Below are 23,874 nucleotides of genomic sequence, written 5' to 3'. Positions count from 1 at the left end.
CTGGACCCTCCAGGAACCAACAATCCACAACTTCAGCGACAACTCCACTCTGCAAATTGTCTCTCTGGCTCCTTCCAGCAACTGCAACATTTCCCCAGCTGTGCATCCTCTGAGGGTGGCAATGTTAGGGTTTGTACACAGCAAAGAGCATGTCCCCTCTCACTGCACTAGTGGGTTCTGTAATAGCTCCCTTTTAAACTTACTATTGAAAGCCTTTCTTGTTATCTCACCTTCCCCCCCCCTAGGCTTCTGTGTATGTTGTTTAATGTGCTGTTTTGTTTACACATTGGGCCTTGCTTTTACCAAGCTTCTTTAAAATACTCCTCCCTAGGCCATGTGTTAATCCAACTCATTTGTATAATAACTGAAACTCTGCACACCTTTCAAGAACATGTGCAGCATGTGAGGACCACACCCAGCTCTGCACACCTTCCAAGAACATGTGCAGCATGTGAGGACCACACCCAGCCCTTCAAACCACACCCAGCCCTGTCTATAAAAGGCATCCCCGAGCCTCACCCAGTGCTTGTGCTCGTCTACCTCCCGCTTACCTGAGAACAGATCCCTCGGCGCTGGCACTCCTGCTCTTTACAGACTTTCATTGACTTCAATGGGCGCAGCTTCTGGCTCTTCTTCCGGTTTCCGGTTCCTCCTTGCTTCAGCCTCTCTCCTATGAGTAACCTGCAAAAGAGAAAGAAGACAAGGTTAGACTGATCAGTATCTCTTGCCAGCAACAAGTAAGTGCAAAACCTTTTATTACCTGAAAGAACTTTGACAACAATTTCTGGATTCGTGTATAGACAATTTGAAACGAAATACCTTCCACGAACATTGTGATTCAAACTCTTTGTTACAAGAATATTTTGCAGAACTTTGTGAAGCAAACATTGTTTTTTCTCATGGAACTTTTAAGAATCGAACAGTGGAAACCATTAACAGCAAGGCAAACAGTAAATCAAGGACTTGCACAAATTACATGCTGTATTTTGATGTAAAAGTACAGTATTTGTTTTATAAAAGATTCTGGAAATATGGGAAAAGTGAGTCTGCTATTGGGAATTTAGGCTTTAGTTATATTATGATGAATGTTTGATATTGGTAATTCTGATAACGGTATTTGTTTAATGTTTTAGAAGCTTTACAGTAATAGAAAACACATCCCAGAGCAGTAACACATTCCAAACCTGGAAACTAGAGACCAGGATCCAAGAGGTACTTTTAGAAGAGAATTTCTAATAAATAAAGGGATAGTTAGGAACCCATTTAGGAATAGGTTGCACTTATCTGTTCTTTGTTTATGTTTCATTAGGCACCAGTTTCTACAGAAGTCAGAAAGGGCCGCAGATTTGTGCAGCACTTCAACAGTGGAAACGCAAGAACGGTGTTGTCTCTCTTTTTTATTTTATCCACTTCCCCCCTTCCCTTGAGCTTCTGTTCTTAGTGCACTGTTTTAAAAACTAGTGTGCTGGAACAAGCAGTTTCAGGGTGGGGTCGGATTGTCTTCAACCTCCATCAGAACTGAACAAGAACTCAGGTGAGCTGGGCTTTGACAGAAGCACAAGCCCTAAAAAATTTAAGTTCTGGTGGACGATGAATACCGGGGAAGAAATAGAGGGCATTGACGTCACGGATATGGCGCAGGCCCTAAATGAGGACTTGGCTCATAATGAATCAGTGTCTGGCATCTTGCAACATATGCAAGAGGAAATAGAGAGATTAAAGATGGAGAATACCTCTTTAAAACAGGATTTAAGCAGGTATAAATTTGGGGGATCTCAGTGGAACACAGCTTCTACGCCTTTGTTTAAAACCTCCTCAGAGACAGGGGCGCCATCAAAACATACAACTTTGCCTTCCCCAGTTGAGGTTACTGTTAATGTTCCTAATGTTGTGCCCTTAGCAGCACCTGAACGTTTTCATGGAGATAGTAACAAATTCCATGTTTTTATCAATCAATGTCAATTACACTTCATTTGTAAGCCACAACAGTTCCCTACTGATGATACGAAAGTGGCATTCGTCTTGTCTTATTTGGGTGGCACAGCAGCCAATTGGTCAATTCCTTTCGTGGATAGAGATGATCCCATCCTCCATAATTGGAATCAATTTAAACGTACCATGACCAGCCTTTTTGCAAAACACACTTTCATGCAGGCAAGTGATAATGAGCTTTTAAATCTTAAACAAGGCAACAAGGATTTATTGACCTATCTCACTAGTTTTAATCGTTTACTCACCGAGACACAGTGGCCAGAAGAAAAGCGTGTCTCCCTTTTTTATAAAGGTTTGAGAGACGAGTTAAAAGACGCGCTGGCTCATATCGTTGATTTGCCAAAAGACTATTCGGACTTTGTAGATTTAGTTGTGAAATTAGAACATAGACTAGGAGAAAGAAAGGGAGATAAATACAAACTGGAATCACGGTTAACTTTTATTAGACACGAGAAGAAAGACACAGATAATAAACTCCCTGAAACAGAGCCTATGCAAATAGGGACACTCAGAGGTCCACTCACATCAGAGGAAAAAGAAAGAAGGAGAAAATTTCAATTATGTTTATATTGTGGCAGGGCAGGTCACTTTGCCAGAGAATGTCCAGTAAAGCCTAAAACTCCACGAAAGGGTGCTGTTTCCTCCACCTCCTCAACTGAATCGGGAAACGATTAAGCTCGACAAGGGGAGAGGTTACTTGTTCGAGAAAACATCTTAATCAAACCTCTAATGCTGCAGCTTCAGGGTACCGCACATACCTAGACATTTCATAATTCAGGTCGTTTTAATTGTTACTACCCAAGTGAGGCATTCTCTCCCTGTCCTACTGGACTCAGGCGCGACAGGAAATTTTGTGGATAATAAGTTAGCTGAAATCTTAGGACTTCCTATGTGCCTAAAGCCTTGTCCAGAAGCAGTATGTGCAGTGGATGGGTCAGAATTGACCTCTGGATTAATCACAAAACAAACAAGTCCACTTGTTATGGTCTGTCAGAACGGGTACACAGAGGTTATTAGCTTTGATCTGATAGATACTCCTAATTTTGGTTTGATTCTCGGGGTACCCTGGTTAACAACTCATAACCCAAAAATTGATTGGGTGAATAGAACTGTTACTTTGGATTCCTCTTTCTGTAGAACCAATTGCTATCAAGAAGCAGGTACAGAACAGAGCACAGTATTACACTGTGCTAGTCTTACACAAGATGAACCAAGTCTCCCTCCTGAATATTCTGACTTTAAAGACGTCTTTGATCCAGTAAAGGCTAGTGTGCTGCCCCCACATCGGTCTTATGACTGCCGTATAGATCTTATCCCAGGGGCCCCTTTACCTAATAACAGAGTATATGCTTTGACTGACGAAGAAACCAAATACTTAAGAACCTAGAAGACCTACTACAGTCTGGGTTCATCCGTCATTCCACATCTCCGGTGTCATCTCCACTCTTTTTTTATCCCGAAGCTGGATAAATCCCTGCGCGCGTGTATCGATTATAGAGGACTAAATAAGGCTACAATAAAGAATAAATATCCTCTTCCTCTAATACCTGTGTTGTTGGATCAATTAAGACATTCTACTGTATACACTAAACTAGAACTGCGGGGAGCTTACCACCTGGTCCGAGTAAAAGAGGGGGATGAGTGGAAGACAGCTTTCAAGACAAAGTTTGGTTTATTTGAGTACACAGTAATGCCCTTTGGGTTATGTAATGCCCCTGCGGCCTTTCAGTTCTTTATAAATGAGGTCCTACACGAATTCCTGGACGTTTGTGTCATAGTATACATAGACAACATCCTCATTTACTCTAAGAACTCAGAAGAACATACCCAACATGTTCGTGCAGTATTATCAAAGTTAAAAGAAAATCATCTTTTTGCTAAGTTAGAAAAGTGTACTTTTAATGTCAACAAGGTGGACTTTTTAGGATACTGCCTGTCACCTCAAGGAATAACTATGGATGTAAAGAAAATCAGTGCTATTGCTGATTGGCCAGAACCATCCTCTGTAAAAGATATTCAGAAATTTCTGGGTTTCGCCAATTTTTATAGGAGGTTTATTGCACATTTTGCAGACATTGCGGCCCCAATAACTACCTTGTTGCGGAAAGGGCAACGATTTCTTTGGACTGATGAGGCGGCACACGCCTTTCAACTCCTAAAACAAAAGTTCACTTCAGCCCCAATTCTGAAACATCCTGATCCTGACTTGCCCTTTTTTGTTGAAGCGGATGCTTCACAAGTAGCTTTAGGAGGAGTTCTCTCTCAACGAGATGCAGTAGATGGCCAGTTACATCCTATAGCCTTCTATTCTAAAAAGTTATTGCCAGCTGAACAAAATTACACTGTGGCTGAAAGGGAACTACTAGCTATCAAAGTAGCCTTTTCAGAATGGAGGCACCATTTAATGGGAGCCAAGTACCCAGTTACAATCTTTTCTGACCATAAGAACCTACAGTTTTTTGGATCACTTAAAGCACTAACACCACGTCAGATGCGCTGGTTAATTTTTTTTAGCACATTTGACTTTGTTATAACCTATAGACCAGGTGCACAACAAATTCAATCTGATGTGTTATCTAGATACGGACATACCTCAGACATGAAACAAGATAAAATAGGAGAACCCATTATTCCTCCCCAAAAGTTGTTGGCACCAGTACAACAGAAGGATTTCATCACAGATCTATATAATGCACACATGCAAATAGCACCTCAGGATTGGTTAAAAGATTCCCATAACACAATACAACGAGGTTTATTGTATCACGACAACATGCTGTTAGTGCCCACCTCTGAATTACAAACACAGGTGATAATTTGGCATCACGCCTCACCGTTGGCAGGTCATCCTGGTTGGGTAAAAACCCTGGAAAATGTGCAAAAACACTTTTGGTGGGACACTATAAGAAAGGACATTAAGCAATTTGTCACTACCTGTCCAATTTGTGCAAGACATAAATCTTCTCATAAGGCTCCTGACGGCTTGTTAATACCAATGCCAACACCCAAACAACCTTGGCACACTGTGAGCGTAGACTTTATTGTAGGTTTACCACCTGTAAAATCCTTCACAACAGTGTTGGTTATAGTGGATTTTTTATCTAAAATGGCACATTTTGTACCATTACGGAAATTACCCACGGCGGCAGAATTTGCCGATATTTTTATAAGGGAAATTGTGCGTTTACATGGTTTGCCAAGCAAAGTGGTGTCAGACCGAGGGAGCCAGTTCAACTCCAGATTTTGGAAAAAATTATGTGAAAAACTGAAAATAGATGTGGCCTTATCCACTGCTTTCCACCCAGAGACAGATGGACAGACTGAACGACTGAACCAAACCTTACTTCAAACGCTACGTTGTTTATTGGCTGATTATTCTAGTGAATGGTTGGAAGCTCTCCCTGTAGCAGAGTTTGTTTATAATAATACTGAGCATTCAGCTCTACTTTGCTCACCATTCTATTTCTTGCAGGGGTATCATCCAAGAGCTATACCCATTTTGTTAGAAGATTCCCCGTTGCCTACAGTAACGGACAGACTAACGAGGTTAGGTGACATACAAGACAAAGCCAGGAAACATTTATTAAAGTACAAGGAAAGCATGAAAAGACAAGCAGACAGACACAGGTCTGAGGCCCCAATGTATAAAATTGGTGACAAGGTATGGCTCTCCACAAAGAACCTAAACATAGAGGGATCCCGAAAGCTGCAACCACGTTTCATTGGACCCTTTAGTATAACTGCCATAGTAAACCCGGTAACAGTAAAATTAGATTTACCAAAAGAATATCCAGTACATACTACATTCCATGTGTCCTTGCTTAAGCCGTACAACTCAAAAACCCGACCTGAACCACCACCTCCACCCATACCAATTAAGGGAAATCTGGAATATGAAGTGAAAAGCATAAAAGACTCAAAAAGAATTAGTGGACGTCTGTTTTATTTAGTAGAATGGAAAGGATATGATGAATCTGAGAATTCATGGGAACCAGCATCATATGTACATGCCCCACAGCTGATTAGACGGTTTTATTTAAAAAATCCAGGAAAACCCCGTCCTGTAGGAGGGCCTTTGAGGGGGGCAACTGTTAGGGTTTGTACACAGCAAAGAGCATGTCCCCTCTCACTGCACTAGTGGGTTCTGTAATAGCTCCCTTTTAAACTTACTATTGAAAGCCTTTCTTGTTATCTCACCTTCCCCCCCCCCCAGGCTTCTGTGTATGTTGTTTAATGTGCTGTTTTGTTTACACATTGGGCCTTGCTTTTACCAAGGCTTCTTTAAAATACTCCTCCCTAGGCCATGTGTTAATCCAACTCATTTGTATAATAACTGAAACTCTGCACACCTTTCAAGAACATGTGCAGCATGTGAGGACCACACCCAGCTCTTCAAACCACACCCAGCTCTGCACACCTTCCAAGAACATGTGCAGCATGTGAGGACCACACCCAGCCCTTCAAACCACACCCAGCCCTGTCTATAAAAGGCATCCCCCGAGCCTCACCCAGTGCTTGTGCTCGTCTACCTCCCGCTTACCTGAGAACAGATCCCTCGGCGCTGGCACTCCTGCTCTTTACAGACTTTCATTGACTTCAATGGGCGCAGCTTCTGGCTCTTCTTCCGGTTTCCGGTTCCTCCTTGCTTCAGCCTCTCTCCTATGAGTAACCTGCAAAAGAGAAAGAAGACAAGGTTAGACTGATCAGTATCTCTTGCCAGCAACAAGTAAGTGCAAAACCTTTTATTACCTGAAAGAACTTTGACAACAATTTCTGGATTCGTGTATAGACAATTTGAAACGAAATACCTTCCTCGAACATTGTGATTCAAACTCTTTGTTACAAGAATATTTTGCAGAACTTTGTGAAGCAAACATTGTTTTTTCTCATGGAACTTTTAAGAATCGAACAGTGGAAACCATTAACAGCAAGGCAAACAGTAAATCAAGGACTTGCACAAATTACATGCTGTATTTTGATGTAAAAGTACAGTATTTGTTTTATAAAAGATTCTGGAAATATGGGAAAAGTGAGTCTGCTATTGGGAATTTAGGCTTTAGTTATATTATGATGAATGTTTGATATTGGTAATTCTGATAACGGTATTTGTTTAATGTTTTAGAAGCTTTACAGTAATAGAAAACACATCCCAGAGCAGTAACACATTCCAAACCTGGAAACTAGAGACCAGGATCCAAGAGGTACTTTTAGAAGAGAATTTCTAATAAATAAAGGGATAGTCAGGAACCCATTTAGGAATAGGTTGCACTTATCTGTTCTTTGTTTATGTTTCATTAGGCACCAGTTTCTACAGAAGTCAGAAAGGGCCGCAGATTTGTGCAGCACTTCAACAGTGGAAACGCAAGAACGGTGTTGTCTCTCTTTTTTATTTTATCCACTTCCCCCCTTCCCTTGAGCTTCTGTTCTTAGTGCACTGTTTTAAAAACTAGTGTGCTGGAACAAGCAGTTTCAGGGTGGGGTCGGATTGTCTTCAACCTCCATCAGAACTGAACAAGAACTCAGGTGAGCTGGGCTTTGACAGAAGCACAAGCCCTAAAAAATTTAAGTTCTGGTGGACGATGAATACCGGGGAAGAAATAGAGGGCATTGACGTCACGGATATGGCGCAGGCCCTAAATGAGGACTTGGCTCATAATGAATCAGTGTCTGGCATCTTGCAACATATGCAAGAGGAAATAGAGAGATTAAAGATGGAGAATACCTCTTTAAAACAGGATTTAAGCAGGTATAAATTTGGGGGATCTCAGTGGAACACAGCTTCTACGCCTTTGTTTAAAACCTCCTCAGAGACAGGGGCGCCATCAAAACATACAACTTTGCCTTCCCCAGTTGAGGTTACTGTTAATGTTCCTAATGTTGTGCCCTTAGCAGCACCTGAACGTTTTCATGGAGATAGTAACAAATTCCATGTTTTTATCAATCAATGTCAATTACACTTCATTTGTAAGCCACAACAGTTCCCTACTGATGATACGAAAGTGGCATTCGTCTTGTCTTATTTGGGTGGCACAGCAGCCAATTGGTCAATTCCTTTCGTGGATAGAGATGATCCCATCCTCCATAATTGGAATCAATTTAAACGTACCATGACCAGCCTTTTTGCAAAACACACTTTCATGCAGGCAAGTGATAATGAGCTTTTAAATCTTAAACAAGGCAACAAGGATTTATTGACCTATCTCACTAGTTTTAATCGTTTACTCACCGAGACACAGTGGCCAGAAGAAAAGCGTGTCTCCCTTTTTTATAAAGGTTTGAGAGACGAGTTAAAAGACGCGCTGGCTCATATCGTTGATTTGCCAAAAGACTATTCGGACTTTGTAGATTTAGTTGTGAAATTAGAACATAGACTAGGAGAAAGAAAGGGAGATAAATACAAACTGGAATCACGGTTAACTTTTATTAGACACGAGAAGAAAGACACAGATAATAAACTCCCTGAAACAGAGCCTATGCAAATAGGGACACTCAGAGGTCCACTCACATCAGAGGAAAAAGAAAGAAGGAGAAAATTTCAATTATGTTTATATTGTGGCAGGGCAGGTCACTTTGCCAGAGAATGTCCAGTAAAGCCTAAAACTCCACGAAAGGGTGCTGTTTCCTCCACCTCCTCAACTGAATCGGGAAACGATTAAGCTCGACAAGGGGAGAGGTTACTTGTTCGAGAAAACATCTTAATCAAACCTCTAATGCTGCAGCTTCAGGGTACCGCACATACCTAGACATTTCATAATTCAGGTCGTTTTAATTGTTACTACCCAAGTGAGGCATTCTCTCCCTGTCCTACTGGACTCAGGCGCGACAGGAAATTTTGTGGATAATAAGTTAGCTGAAATCTTAGGACTTCCTATGTGCCTAAAGCCTTGTCCAGAAGCAGTATGTGCAGTGGATGGGTCAGAATTGACCTCTGGATTAATCACAAAACAAACAAGTCCACTTGTTATGGTCTGTCAGAACGGGTACACAGAGGTTATTAGCTTTGATCTGATAGATACTCCTAATTTTGGTTTGATTCTCGGGGTACCCTGGTTAACAACTCATAACCCAAAAATTGATTGGGTGAATAGAACTGTTACTTTGGATTCCTCTTTCTGTAGAACCAATTGCTATCAAGAAGCAGGTACAGAACAGAGCACAGTATTACACTGTGCTAGTCTTACACAAGATGAACCAAGTCTCCCTCCTGAATATTCTGACTTTAAAGACGTCTTTGATCCAGTAAAGGCTAGTGTGCTGCCCCCACATCGGTCTTATGACTGCCGTATAGATCTTATCCCAGGGGCCCCTTTACCTAATAACAGAGTATATGCTTTGACTGACGAAGAAACCAAATACTTAAGAACCTAGAAGACCTACTACAGTCTGGGTTCATCCGTCATTCCACATCTCCGGTGTCATCTCCACTCTTTTTTTATCCCGAAGCTGGATAAATCCCTGCGCGCGTGTATCGATTATAGAGGACTAAATAAGGCTACAATAAAGAATAAATATCCTCTTCCTCTAATACCTGTGTTGTTGGATCAATTAAGACATTCTACTGTATACACTAAACTAGAACTGCGGGGAGCTTACCACCTGGTCCGAGTAAAAGAGGGGGATGAGTGGAAGACAGCTTTCAAGACAAAGTTTGGTTTATTTGAGTACACAGTAATGCCCTTTGGGTTATGTAATGCCCCTGCGGCCTTTCAGTTCTTTATAAATGAGGTCCTACACGAATTCCTGGACGTTTGTGTCATAGTATACATAGACAACATCCTCATTTACTCTAAGAACTCAGAAGAACATACCCAACATGTTCGTGCAGTATTATCAAAGTTAAAAGAAAATCATCTTTTTGCTAAGTTAGAAAAGTGTACTTTTAATGTCAACAAGGTGGACTTTTTAGGATACTGCCTGTCACCTCAAGGAATAACTATGGATGTAAAGAAAATCAGTGCTATTGCTGATTGGCCAGAACCATCCTCTGTAAAAGATATTCAGAAATTTCTGGGTTTCGCCAATTTTTATAGGAGGTTTATTGCACATTTTGCAGACATTGCGGCCCCAATAACTACCTTGTTGCGGAAAGGGCAACGATTTCTTTGGACTGATGAGGCGGCACACGCCTTTCAACTCCTAAAACAAAAGTTCACTTCAGCCCCAATTCTGAAACATCCTGATCCTGACTTGCCCTTTTTTGTTGAAGCGGATGCTTCACAAGTAGCTTTAGGAGGAGTTCTCTCTCAACGAGATGCAGTAGATGGCCAGTTACATCCTATAGCCTTCTATTCTAAAAAGTTATTGCCAGCTGAACAAAATTACACTGTGGCTGAAAGGGAACTACTAGCTATCAAAGTAGCCTTTTCAGAATGGAGGCACCATTTAATGGGAGCCAAGTACCCAGTTACAATCTTTTCTGACCATAAGAACCTACAGTTTTTTGGATCACTTAAAGCACTAACACCACGTCAGATGCGCTGGTTAATTTTTTTTAGCACATTTGACTTTGTTATAACCTATAGACCAGGTGCACAACAAATTCAATCTGATGTGTTATCTAGATACGGACATACCTCAGACATGAAACAAGATAAAATAGGAGAACCCATTATTCCTCCCCAAAAGTTGTTGGCACCAGTACAACAGAAGGATTTCATCACAGATCTATATAATGCACACATGCAAATAGCACCTCAGGATTGGTTAAAAGATTCCCATAACACAATACAACGAGGTTTATTGTATCACGACAACATGCTGTTAGTGCCCACCTCTGAATTACAAACACAGGTGATAATTTGGCATCACGCCTCACCGTTGGCAGGTCATCCTGGTTGGGTAAAAACCCTGGAAAATGTGCAAAAACACTTTTGGTGGGACACTATAAGAAAGGACATTAAGCAATTTGTCACTACCTGTCCAATTTGTGCAAGACATAAATCTTCTCATAAGGCTCCTGACGGCTTGTTAATACCAATGCCAACACCCAAACAACCTTGGCACACTGTGAGCGTAGACTTTATTGTAGGTTTACCACCTGTAAAATCCTTCACAACAGTGTTGGTTATAGTGGATTTTTTATCTAAAATGGCACATTTTGTACCATTACGGAAATTACCCACGGCGGCAGAATTTGCCGATATTTTTATAAGGGAAATTGTGCGTTTACATGGTTTGCCAAGCAAAGTGGTGTCAGACCGAGGGAGCCAGTTCAACTCCAGATTTTGGAAAAAATTATGTGAAAAACTGAAAATAGATGTGGCCTTATCCACTGCTTTCCACCCAGAGACAGATGGACAGACTGAACGACTGAACCAAACCTTACTTCAAACGCTACGTTGTTTATTGGCTGATTATTCTAGTGAATGGTTGGAAGCTCTCCCTGTAGCAGAGTTTGTTTATAATAATACTGAGCATTCAGCTCTACTTTGCTCACCATTCTATTTCTTGCAGGGGTATCATCCAAGAGCTATACCCATTTTGTTAGAAGATTCCCCGTTGCCTACAGTAACGGACAGACTAACGAGGTTAGGTGACATACAAGACAAAGCCAGGAAACATTTATTAAAGTACAAGGAAAGCATGAAAAGACAAGCAGACAGACACAGGTCTGAGGCCCCAATGTATAAAATTGGTGACAAGGTATGGCTCTCCACAAAGAACCTAAACATAGAGGGATCCCGAAAGCTGCAACCACGTTTCATTGGACCCTTTAGTATAACTGCCATAGTAAACCCGGTAACAGTAAAATTAGATTTACCAAAAGAATATCCAGTACATACTACATTCCATGTGTCCTTGCTTAAGCCGTACAACTCAAAAACCCGACCTGAACCACCACCTCCACCCATACCAATTAAGGGAAATCTGGAATATGAAGTGAAAAGCATAAAAGACTCAAAAAGAATTAGTGGACGTCTGTTTTATTTAGTAGAATGGAAAGGATATGATGAATCTGAGAATTCATGGGAACCAGCATCATATGTACATGCCCCACAGCTGATTAGACGGTTTTATTTAAAAAATCCAGGAAAACCCCGTCCTGTAGGAGGGCCTTTGAGGGGGGCAACTGTTAGGGTTTGTACACAGCAAAGAGCATGTCCCCTCTCACTGCACTAGTGGGTTCTGTAATAGCTCCCTTTTAAACTTACTATTGAAAGCCTTTCTTGTTATCTCACCTTCCCCCCCCCCCAGGCTTCTGTGTATGTTGTTTAATGTGCTGTTTTGTTTACACATTGGGCCTTGCTTTTACCAAGGCTTCTTTAAAATACTCCTCCCTAGGCCATGTGTTAATCCAACTCATTTGTATAATAACTGAAACTCTGCACACCTTTCAAGAACATGTGCAGCATGTGAGGACCACACCCAGCTCTTCAAACCACACCCAGCTCTGCACACCTTCCAAGAACATGTGCAGCATGTGAGGACCACACCCAGCCCTTCAAACCACACCCAGCCCTGTCTATAAAAGGCATCCCCCGAGCCTCACCCAGTGCTTGTGCTCGTCTACCTCCCGCTTACCTGAGAACAGATCCCTCGGCGCTGGCACTCCTGCTCTTTACAGACTTTCATTGACTTCAATGGGCGCAGCTTCTGGCTCTTCTTCCGGTTTCCGGTTCCTCCTTGCTTCAGCCTCTCTCCTATGAGTAACCTGCAAAAGAGAAAGAAGACAAGGTTAGACTGATCAGTATCTCTTGCCAGCAACAAGTAAGTGCAAAACCTTTTATTACCTGAAAGAACTTTGACAACAATTTCTGGATTCGTGTATAGACAATTTGAAACGAAATACCTTCCTCGAACATTGTGATTCAAACTCTTTGTTACAAGAATATTTTGCAGAACTTTGTGAAGCAAACATTGTTTTTTCTCATGGAACTTTTAAGAATCGAACAGTGGAAACCATTAACAGCAAGGCAAACAGTAAATCAAGGACTTGCACAAATTACATGCTGTATTTTGATGTAAAAGTACAGTATTTGTTTTATAAAAGATTCTGGAAATATGGGAAAAGTGAGTCTGCTATTGGGAATTTAGGCTTTAGTTATATTATGATGAATGTTTGATATTGGTAATTCTGATAACGGTATTTGTTTAATGTTTTAGAAGCTTTACAGTAATAGAAAACACATCCCAGAGCAGTAACACATTCCAAACCTGGAAACTAGAGACCAGGATCCAAGAGGTACTTTTAGAAGAGAATTTCTAATAAATAAAGGGATAGTCAGGAACCCATTTAGGAATAGGTTGCACTTATCTGTTCTTTGTTTATGTTTCATTAGGCACCAGTTTCTACAGAAGTCAGAAAGGGCCGCAGATTTGTGCAGCACTTCAACAGTGGAAACGCAAGAACGGTGTTGTCTCTCTTTTTTATTTTATCCACTTCCCCCCTTCCCTTGAGCTTCTGTTCTTAGTGCACTGTTTTAAAAACTAGTGTGCTGGAACAAGCAGTTTCAGGGTGGGGTCGGATTGTCTTCAACCTCCATCAGAACTGAACAAGAACTCAGGTGAGCTGGGCTTTGACAGGCAAGCCTTCAGCCTGCACATAAAGCAAGACTGAATCTCCCTTGGAGTGAAGAAGTCACTCCCCTGCATCTGCAGGCACCAACTGCAACGGCGACTGGCTGCATGGATCTGCTCTCCTCCGTAACTGCGTGGATCCTGCATCACAGGTGGTGGTCGGGAGTAGTATCCTTGGTCCTCTCTGCCAGCTGTCCAACTTGAAAGGTGGTAAGCCCTTGCCTCTCCTTGCAGGACAGAACCTCTGTGCACTGAGGATCTTGCAGCTACAGGGCTCGAAAAATCCCCTCGATCCCTCGCATTGGCGAGTCTTATTTGATCAGGTCGAATTATTAATACTTACTTGTCCCTTCTGGCACGTTGACACTGAGCAGGTGTTCTGTTCAGTTGAAAAGTGGAGGGACAATAAAAGATGCCTTTAAATCTTGTTCTTATGTCAAATTTGCTCTGTGTTTACAGACAGAGGTCAAAAGACAGTTTTCCTTACATTAATCTTTAATACACTATATAGTTCTGTCAGTAAAGCTGCAAGTTAGTGGAGAGGTTTTTAGACATTTCTTGGAACGTTACTGTGGGTAGATGACAATATGTTACCACATCATGGTTTAGTAATATATTGAAATTGAGAGTTTAAACACAACTGAGAAACACTCCTGCCCTGATAGCAATGTTGTTAGTAAACTAAAAGAAGTCGTAGGTTATGTGGGATAGATGCCGTGCGTATGTGGGCTAGATTCTTGTGATGCATGCAGCAAACTTTAGTCTACCTAATCAAACAAAAGAGTTTTTTTAGTACTGCAGAAACGGGGAGCTCACATATTTGAACTTGCAATCATATGTGAGAATGAAGAAAAAGGCGACTCTATAAGCTATTTGCCTAGGATCACAAAATTTGAGACCCGTTTATGGGTCAAGTACATTACAGTTAGGTCGAGTAGATTATTTAAGTTACTCGACCTGCAGGTCTAGTAACATATTTATGATTTTTCGAGCTACCAAGGCTTGTTTGATCCTCCTCCAAGGGATCTTTAGGCTCTGTGTAGCCCCGGCCCCCAGAACTTCTTCCTACAAAGCACAGTCTCCTTTCTGCTGCTCCAGCGATGTGGGCCTCACTGTGACTGCTGTGCCTGCTGCCAGTGGGTTGCCTGTGGGGGCCGCCTCCTCTTCTTGTGACTCTCCCAACTGCTGAGGGTCACCCTGGACTCCCTTCCTTGGGTCAAGTCCCCTAGATCTTGCTGGTCCTCTTTAGCCTTGCAAAATGTCTTCTCCGTCTTTTGCATTTGCCAAGGCTTGTTGGTGGTTTTCCAGCACCACTAACTAACTGTCTGAGAATGGGCCCTCTCTGGTCTTTACAGATTCCTGCTGGCACAGGTGACTGTTGTGTTCGGGTTATATTATTATTAGGCCTAACACAGTGGTTGCATCTCAACAACCGACGTGGGACACCACTTGCTTCACTCCTGGGACTTCACTTCATCTCCAGTGCTGCACTGCTGGCCTTTTTCGTCCACCGTCGACCTGGTCCTGCATCCACAGAAGGGTGGGAAGTGGCTCCTGCCACAACCGGACACTCCAACATGAACTGGACTTGGTCCCCTTCCTTTGCAGGTCCTCTTCTGTCAGGATCCACCTTTTGGTTCTTCCAGTCTTGGTTGGGTCTTGCATAATCCTTTTTCAAAGTCCTCCTGTTGGTTTGGGGGAAAAACAGGTACTTACCTCTCCTCTACTGGTGACTGGGGATCACTCTGGTACTCACCACTTGGGGTTCCTTGTTCCTCTAGCTCCCCTCCACTGATTCCACATCCTTGGGTGGGGGACTGCCTTTCACATTCCAATGTCTTAGTATATGGTTTGGCCCTCCCCTAGGGCCCTCACTGTTTACCTATACTTTTGTCAATGCTTACTGCTTTCTATGCTCTTTAATGTTTGCTAATGTGTATATAATAGTGTATTTACTTGCCTCCAGTGGGCGGACTGCCTATTAAGTATGTTACCATAATAAAGTACCTTTATGTTTATAACATTGTGTGGTTCTTCCATATGTGGGAGTGCTGTGTGGCTACAGTGGTATTGCATAAGCATTGCATGTCTCCTAGATAAACCTTGGCTGCTCATCCACAGCTACCTCTAGTGAGCCCTGGCTTCCTAGACACTGCCCACACTTCACTGATAGGTGATACCTGGTATAGGGTGATAACACCATAGGTGTCCACCAGACCAGCTTCCTACACCTCTCGCCCATAGTATGTGCAGTGCCTGTTGGCGCGTTCCATTTTTATAGTGGGGGCCTTTTTGGGTGCTTGTGTTATTGCTATATCCATCTCCGAGGCCCTGGCAGCTGAGAGGTTGTGTGACCATGCCATTATCAGGATGTCCTCCAAGCTAATGTTCGGCTGCCTCAGGATGAGGCCTCCGAGCATTTTGTTATGACACCCCTGGATAATCTGGCTCTAATCTCTTTGGGCTCATCATCTGCGGTGCATGTGCTGGCAAGTTCTCTGAGTTGGGCGTAAAATTGATCAATTGATTCCCCCTCTCTCTGGTGCTCCTGTCGGAGCTTAAACCGCTCAAGGTCTGGATTCAGTTGTGGGTCAAAATGAGCATTAACCGCCCTCACATCAGCATCATAGTCATCTATTGCGCCGGTGTTTGGGAGGTGTCTGAAGAGTTTGAGGGTTAAGTGTAGGAGAAGCAGCCTTTTCACGACTCTGTCTTCATGAGTGGTGATTAAATAGTTTTTTAGCCTCCCCAACCCATATCTTCCAGTGAGGGGATGCTGTGGTGGGGTTCTGTAAGTTCACTGAACGGTGGGAGTGCCCCTATCATGGTATGTTGTTGTGCAAGATGCATGGGGGTTGCTGCCGGTCATCTGCCATGGCTGATGGGCATGAGGCGCACCAGTGGTGCCCTGGTAGCATGATCCATTAGTCTCGGGTGGTCACACAGCTGTATTGCTGGCCTATGCACGTTGTCTCAGGGGGCTCCCTTGTTGCCATTGCATCTTCACCAGGTGAACACCAGTGAGACTCCAGTACCGTGTTGACACCTGGACTACAAATACCAGGAAGTACATGGAGCAGCACCTCGGATGGTGCCAGAATGTTCGCTGGGATGCGCCGAGCAGTAGCGGGTCTTGATGGTACACAGGGGGGCAACCAGAGAGTGAGTTGTGCGGGGATGTGTGCGGGTGCGCAGCGTCCACTCAGTCTGGTGCGGGCAGCGCAGAGGACCGTGGGCAGGGGACCCTCGTCACCAATGTGATGACCTGTCCCAGCGAGGTTACTGCCAAGATTATGCTGCGGTATAGCGGTGGAGGTGCGGCATACATGAAAGACAAACATCTCAGCATATGGTATGGGTGGGAGACCCTGTGCAGTTGTTTCCCTATTTATTTATAGCCCTTGCCACGCCTGACCAGAGGATGTACTAGGTGCAGATCCGGGGGCAAGGGATGGACAAAAGGTCACGTCACCAAGATCTGCACAGCTCATTACAGCACAGACTTTCCTTTTTTTGTCTGAGAATGGGCCTTCTCTGGTCTTTACAGATTCCTGCTGGCACAGGTGGCCACGAATGGTGATGAGCAGGGGCGTAGGAGACAACAAATTTCTGGGGGGGATAGGGACAGCCTTGGGGACTTTCAATCAACCGTATACAAATCGCTCGTTGTTTACGAACTGCAGGCTCCGATAAATATACACAATCATATATATTGGAAGTGAAATAGGGAGAAAGGAAAGCATGTTTTCACAGTCTGAAAGTATCTTTTATTGTTATTTACATTCACAAAGTAATTAGCTCAAATGTGAAAATAACATGTTGATTAACCTTGCATCTTCATGCACCAAGCAAATCAAAGTAGGAGGGTAAAAAGGAAGCACATACCCTTTGCGCCCCACAACCATCATGCCCTTCGCCTCATGCCAATTGGAACCGCACTGGAGAGATCAAAAGCGATTAGGTACAATAGTTGTAAACTGTGCTCGGAAACCATAGTTCTAATAACACTTCTACTCCTGTGTGTGATCTTGGGAAGCTCAGCTCCACATCAGTCATAACTAGGAGCATTTCAACTGAAGAAGCTCTTGGAGTTACAGGCTATACAAACATGGATTCTCTAATCTCTGTATAAACTGCAGTCACTAATTTCTTTAGAAATGGCTGTTTGTGATGCACCAAGTCACAGCGTGTAAAGAAAAGACATTCACTGATTATAAAGAAAAGACATCAGAAAATAACTATGATAGGGTTATTACAGTCGAGTTCTGACATTACAATGCCTTCTGCCAGAGCTAGCAGCCAAGGTAAAAGGCAGATCAGGTCACAGAGCATAATTAATAAAGCTGTTTAAAGCAAAAAATGGAGTGCTGCTTTTCTTTCTTCTGCTCTACTTTAATAGCTTGGAATGACAGAAGCTATGCACTAAGGTTTTAAGTGGTTTGTGGGAAAGTTGGTGGTGTGACCATGTATTATATGGAGTAAAATATCCCCTGTGTACATAAGGATATTGCAAGTCACCTTAAAGGTCATACCTTATAAACAAGCGTTGGCAAAGCCAATAAGTCTCCCCTATGCAAGTTCTATTGCCTTTGCCAACGTGTTTTAGCCATGCTGTACACTAGTGAGACTACTATTCAGCATGGCTCAAAGTAAATGGCCTAAAGGAGAACGATGTGTCATCGACTGGTGTGGAGTAGTATCATGGAGTAAGTAGAGTGTCCTAGAATGGAGCAGTAAACTTAACTTTAAAGGAACAGGGGTCCCTTAAAAATAAATGCAACACCACTCCCATAAACAATGATGTTAAAGTAGTATGCAAATGGAATGTTTTATGCATTTATTCAATAAAAATATAAAAGATCAAATGTAGTGGGAAAACATCAACAGGGGAAATCGAAGAAAGACTGGTATTCAGGCATTACACAAGTTATCTGGATGACCCAATGTCTCCAATTACAAGAAAAATGTAAAAAGTAACCTATATAGTACAGTGGTTTGGAGGAGGCTGGCCTGGTTTGTCGTGGGTACCTATGGTACTTACACCTTATACCACGTCCAGTTATCCCTTATTAGTGAAATGTAGGCAGTGTCTAGATGCCAGGCTCTATAGGGGTTGCTGTAGCCAAGGCTTATCTAGGAGACATGCAAAGCTCATGCAATACCACTGTAGTCACACAGTACTCACACACATGAAAGAAAATACTCAGTGTTACAAAAATAAAGGTACTTTATTTTAGTGACACAAATTCCAAAAATACCATAGAGACTATACTCCCTTAGGAGGTAAGTAGTACACCAATTATATACACTAGTATAGCAATAAAAACAGTTAGAAAACAGTGCAATTAGTGAAAATCACAATGGTTTGAAATGGGCCTAGGGGAAACACAAACTATGTACTAAGAAAGTGGAATACAAATGTCGGTTTCCCACCTAGGCAAGTGTGGTGTGTAGAGGGGCGCTGGGAGTATTAGAAAACACCAAAGGTAAGTAATAGAACCCACCTCAGAGCCCAGGAAAGCAGGAGTAAATCACAGTAACTTTCCTAGAACACACAAGAACACGAGAAAGAAGATAATGCAAGAACCAGAAGATACTTCAAGACACAAAGGGTGGATTCCTGGACCTAAAGACCTGTGGAAGAATGGGACTAAGTCCAAGAAGCACAGAAGAGTCCAGGGAGGACAGGAGCCCCTGCTAACCCGAATCAAGGTGCAAAAGAAGAACCACTGGTGAAGAACAAACAGTCAGTACTGCACCCAAGAAGATGGATCCGGGTTCGTGGTTGGTGCAGATGATATCCCACACCGGATGGATGATTGCAGTCTTGTTTGCATCGCTGGATTCCACCAACAAGCCTTGGCACAGGCAAAGCTCATGGTTAGCGGAAAGTGGCACTGCCCGGGACCAGGAGGGACCTGGTGGACTCTACCCAGGAGGAGGAGTCAGAGGGGGCTCTCAGCAACTCAGAGAGCCCACAGAATACCAGCCAGCGCACACAGGAGTCCCCCAGCACGGGGACAAAGGAGTTGCAAAAGGAGGCCCACGCAGCACAAAAACAAAGGATCCCACGCCGCCAGAGAACCACTCAGGAAGCTGTGCATCTCAGGAAGGAGTGCTGGGGGCCAGAGCTACATTGTGCACAAAGAATTTCATAGAAGGACGCCACACGCCTTGGCAACTGAAAAACACGTGGTGCACGGGGTACTGTCTTGCGTGGGAAGGCAAGCTCTTACCTCCACCAAAGTTGGACAGTAGGACGTCAGGACCGTCAGGACCACTTCAGTCTACCACCTGTGATGCAGGATCCATGCAACTTGTCAGGAGAGGGGACCCATGCAGATGGTCATCGTTGCAGAGAGATGCCTGCTGAAGCAGGGGAGTGACTCCATCACTCCAAGGGAGATTCGTTCATTCTTCTGGTGCAGACTGAAGACAGGCTGTCCTCTGAGGATGCACGACCGGGAAACAGCTGCAGTTGCTGGCAGGAGTTGAAGTTACAATGTTCTAGAAGTCGTCTTTGCTTCGTCGTTTCAGTTTCTGGAGTTCCTGGAGGGTCCAGATGCAGTTTCTTCGGTGAGAAGGTGAAGTAAAGGATGTGGAGGATTCCTGCTGGAGTCTTGCAATCTGAATTTGAAGAACCTCCCAAAGGAGAGACCCTAAATAGCCCTGAAAGGGGGATTGGTCAGCTAAACAGGTAAGCACCTTTCAGGGGACGGCTCTGACACCACCTGCTGGCACTGGCCACTCAGATGCTCCCAGAGTTCGCCGCCAACTTGGAATCCAAGATGGCAAAACCCAGGGACCCTCTGGAGGAGCTCTGAGCACCACACCTGGGGTGGTGATGGACAGGGGAGTGGTCACTCCCCTTTCCTTTGTCCAGTTTCGTGCCAGAGCAGGGACTGGGGGTACCTGAACCGGTGTAGACTGGATTATGTAAGGAGGGCACCAAATGTGCCCTTCAAAGCATTTCCAGTGGCCTGGGGAAGGAAGCTACCCCTTCCAAGCCTATTTCCAAAGGGAGAGGGTGTAACACCCCTCCCCCAAAGGAAATCCTTTGTTCTGCCTTCCTGGGCTTGAGCTTCTCAAGCAACAGGAGGGCAGAAACCTGTATGAGAGGTGGCAGCAGCTGGGGCTGCCTGGAAAACCTCAGAAGGCTGGAATGGCAATACTGGGGGTCCTCTAAGGAGCCCCCAGAGTGCATGAAATCATACAACCAATGCTTTCAAAAGCCTTGGGGTATGATTCCAACATGTTTGATGCCAAACATACCTATGTTCGGAGTTACCATTATGTAGCTGGGAATAGGGAGTGACCTATTTCCAGAACATGTGTAAAATGGCATCCCCGCACTCCTGAAGTCTGGGAAAATGGTCCTGGAGGTTGTGGGGGCACCTCTGCTAGTGCAGGGGTGCCCTCACACACAGGTACTCTGCACCCTGCCCTCAGGGCTGGAGGGCCTGCTTTAGGTTTGACTTATAAGTGACCTGCAGAAGCCTTTGCAAGGGCTCCCTATGGGTGGCAAAAGAAATGCTGCAGCCCATAGGGATCTCCTGGAACCCCAATGCTCTGGGTACCCAAGTACCATATAAATACCATATAATAGGGACTTATAAGGGGGCACCAGTATGCCAATCTTGGGTGGCAACAACCATAATTTAAGGGAGAGAGCATAACTACTGGGGTCCTGATTAGCAGGATCCCAGTAGACACACTCAAAAACACTGGCAAACAGGCCAAATGTGGGGGTAACCAAGCTAGAAAGAGGCTACTTTCCTACAAGGTTAGCATCCACAATAATGATTTACAAGCTTTTATACACCCACTTTTACATGAATGACTTAAATAGTGAATCAAGAAGTCATTAGCTCATAGTACCTATGCTTATGCCAACTTATGTGCAATATCACAAATTCAAGTCAAGGTACTTTGGCCGACAATATTTCGATCCCCTAGACAAGTATCAGGATCATCCTAAGCCTTCGTTAAGCTTGAGTTAAAAGGGTTACAGAGCGCTTGTAACCAAAACGGCGAAGATAAATCTGACTCACTTCTCATATGAGTGACAAGGCAATCAATTGTTTCTGAATCTCTAATCAAGTGCCAATGCCATAAAGTAGTAGTAGAGTGGAATAGTGTCACAATGTAATAGAGTGTCAGAGAGAGGAGTGGCAGAGTGTCGTAGAGTGCAAAGGCATAAGTAAGAGTGAACTGGAGTAGAGTGAAGTAAAGTAACGTGAACTAGCATAGAGAAAGTTGGGTAGAGTGTTGTTGAGCATAGTACATTGTTGTATAGTGGAGTGGCATAGAGGGTTGTGCAGTGGCGTTGAGTAGAGTATCACAGATTGAAGTGGCATAGAGTGGTGTGGAGTGGCATAGAGTGGAGTAAAGTGGTATGGAGTGGCATATAGAGAGTTGTGTAGGGAGTTACAGAGTGGAGAAAGTGTTAGAGTTTAATGGAATAGAGTGTCAGAGTCTAGTATCATGAAGTATAATGTCAGAGTGAAGTGTCATAGAGTGGAGTTGGGTGGTCTAGAGTGAAGTGGCATAGAGTACAGTGGTACAAAGTAGATTGGTGTAGAGTGTGGTGGTATAGAGTGCGTTGGTTTTGAGTAAAGTGATGTACAGTGCATTGACGAAGACTGCACTGGTTTAGTGTACAGTGCAGTAGCGTAGAGTGGTGAAGAGTAGAGGGGAGCAGAGTGGAGTGGCACAGGATAGATTGCAGTGGTTCAGAGTGATATGTCAGAGTGATGCGGTGCATGGTAGAGTGGAGTGGTGCAAGGTAGAGTAGACTGGTGTAGAGTGCTGTGGTGGAGTGCAGTGATGCAGAGTAGAGTGGCATAGAGTGTAGTGGCATATAGTACATTGGTGTAGAGTGCAGTAGAGTGGCATATAGTTGACCGGTTGCAGAGTAGAGTGCTGTGGTGCAGAGTTGAGAGGAGTATAGTTCGGTGGCAGAGTGCAGTGTTGCAGAGTAGAGTGTCATAAAGGGCAGTGGTGTAGAGTAGAGTGGCATAGAATGCATTGGTGTAGAGTGCAGTGATGTAGAGTGATGCAGAGGAGAGAAGAGTGGCTTAGAGTACAGTGGTGCAGAGTAGAATAGAGCTGCATAGAGTGCCGTGGCATAGAGTAGATTGCTGCAGAGTACAGTATAGTGGTGAAGAGTAGATTGTTGCAGAGTGGAGTATAGTGATGTAGAGTGCAGTAGCATAGAGCAGTGCAGAGCAGCTTGGAGTGGCGCAGGGTACATTGGAGTGGTGCAGGGTAGATTAGACTGGCATAGCGTAGAGTGGAGTTGCGTAGATTGCAGTGGCATAGAGGAGATGATTTCAAAGTAGAGTGAAGTGCCTACAGTGGAGTGGTGTAGAGTAGATTAGAGTGCCGTGGTGCAGAAAAGAGTGCATTGGGACAGAGTACAGTGGCATTGAGTGCAGTGGTGCAGAGTAGAGTGCATTGGGACAGAGTACAGTGGCATTGAATGCAGTAGTGCAGAGTAGAGTGGCGTGGAGTTCAGTGGCAGAGTGCAATGTTGCAGATTAGAGGGTCGCAGAGTACAGTGGTGTATTGTCGAGTGGCATAGAGTGCAGCCGCCTAGAATGCTGTGGCGCAGAGTACAGTGGCATTGAAAGCAGTGGAATAGAGTGTTGTGGAGCAGAGTAGATTGGCATAGAGTGCAGTGGCATAGAGTGCATTGGTTTTGAGTAAAGTGGTGAAGAGTGCACTGGCAGAGTGCAGGGGCGTAGTGTACAATTGTTAGAGTAGAAAAGCATAGATTGCAGTGGCGTAGTGTAGAGTGCTGCAGAGTAGAGTGATGTAGAGTGGAGTGGTACATTATAGATTGCAGTGCCGTAGAGTAGCACAGAGTGGAGAAAAGTGGTGTAGGGTGCAGTGGCATAGGGTAGATTGTTTCAGAGTACAGTGAAGAAAAGATAGAGAAAAGATAATATACTTCAATATGTTGAACTATGTAACGATAACAACATAAATAATAATGCTAGGCATAACGGCCCAAAATGAAATATGGCTTCTGCCTGTTAGCCATGCTATAATCAAGCCCTTCATTACCTAGATAACAAAACATTAAACATAAATCTTAGAAAAATATACCCTTCTAATAGCTAAATTGTTGTGTGAAAAGGTAAAATCTGGGCCCAATCTCGACTTTGCTGTTTCACCAACTGGTGTGATCTTAGTCAAATACAAATATTGTGTTTCACAGAGTCTCCTTTCTAGCCTGCAGGCATCAGGGTGAGTGGGACTCTGTTTCCTCTTTCGATCTTCCTCATTGTCCTGCAGCTCCTCTTAAAGGCCTCCTGCAGTGCTCCTCTTCAAGGCGGCAGGTGATGCAGACAGTAATCACCC

Source organism: Pleurodeles waltl, chromosome 5 (genome assembly GCF_031143425.1).
Source record: "Pleurodeles waltl isolate 20211129_DDA chromosome 5, aPleWal1.hap1.20221129, whole genome shotgun sequence".
Lineage (NCBI taxonomy): Eukaryota > Metazoa > Chordata > Amphibia > Caudata > Salamandridae > Pleurodeles > Pleurodeles waltl.
The sequence above is the reverse complement of the archived record's forward strand: the minus strand, read 5'-3'. Positions refer to the sequence as shown.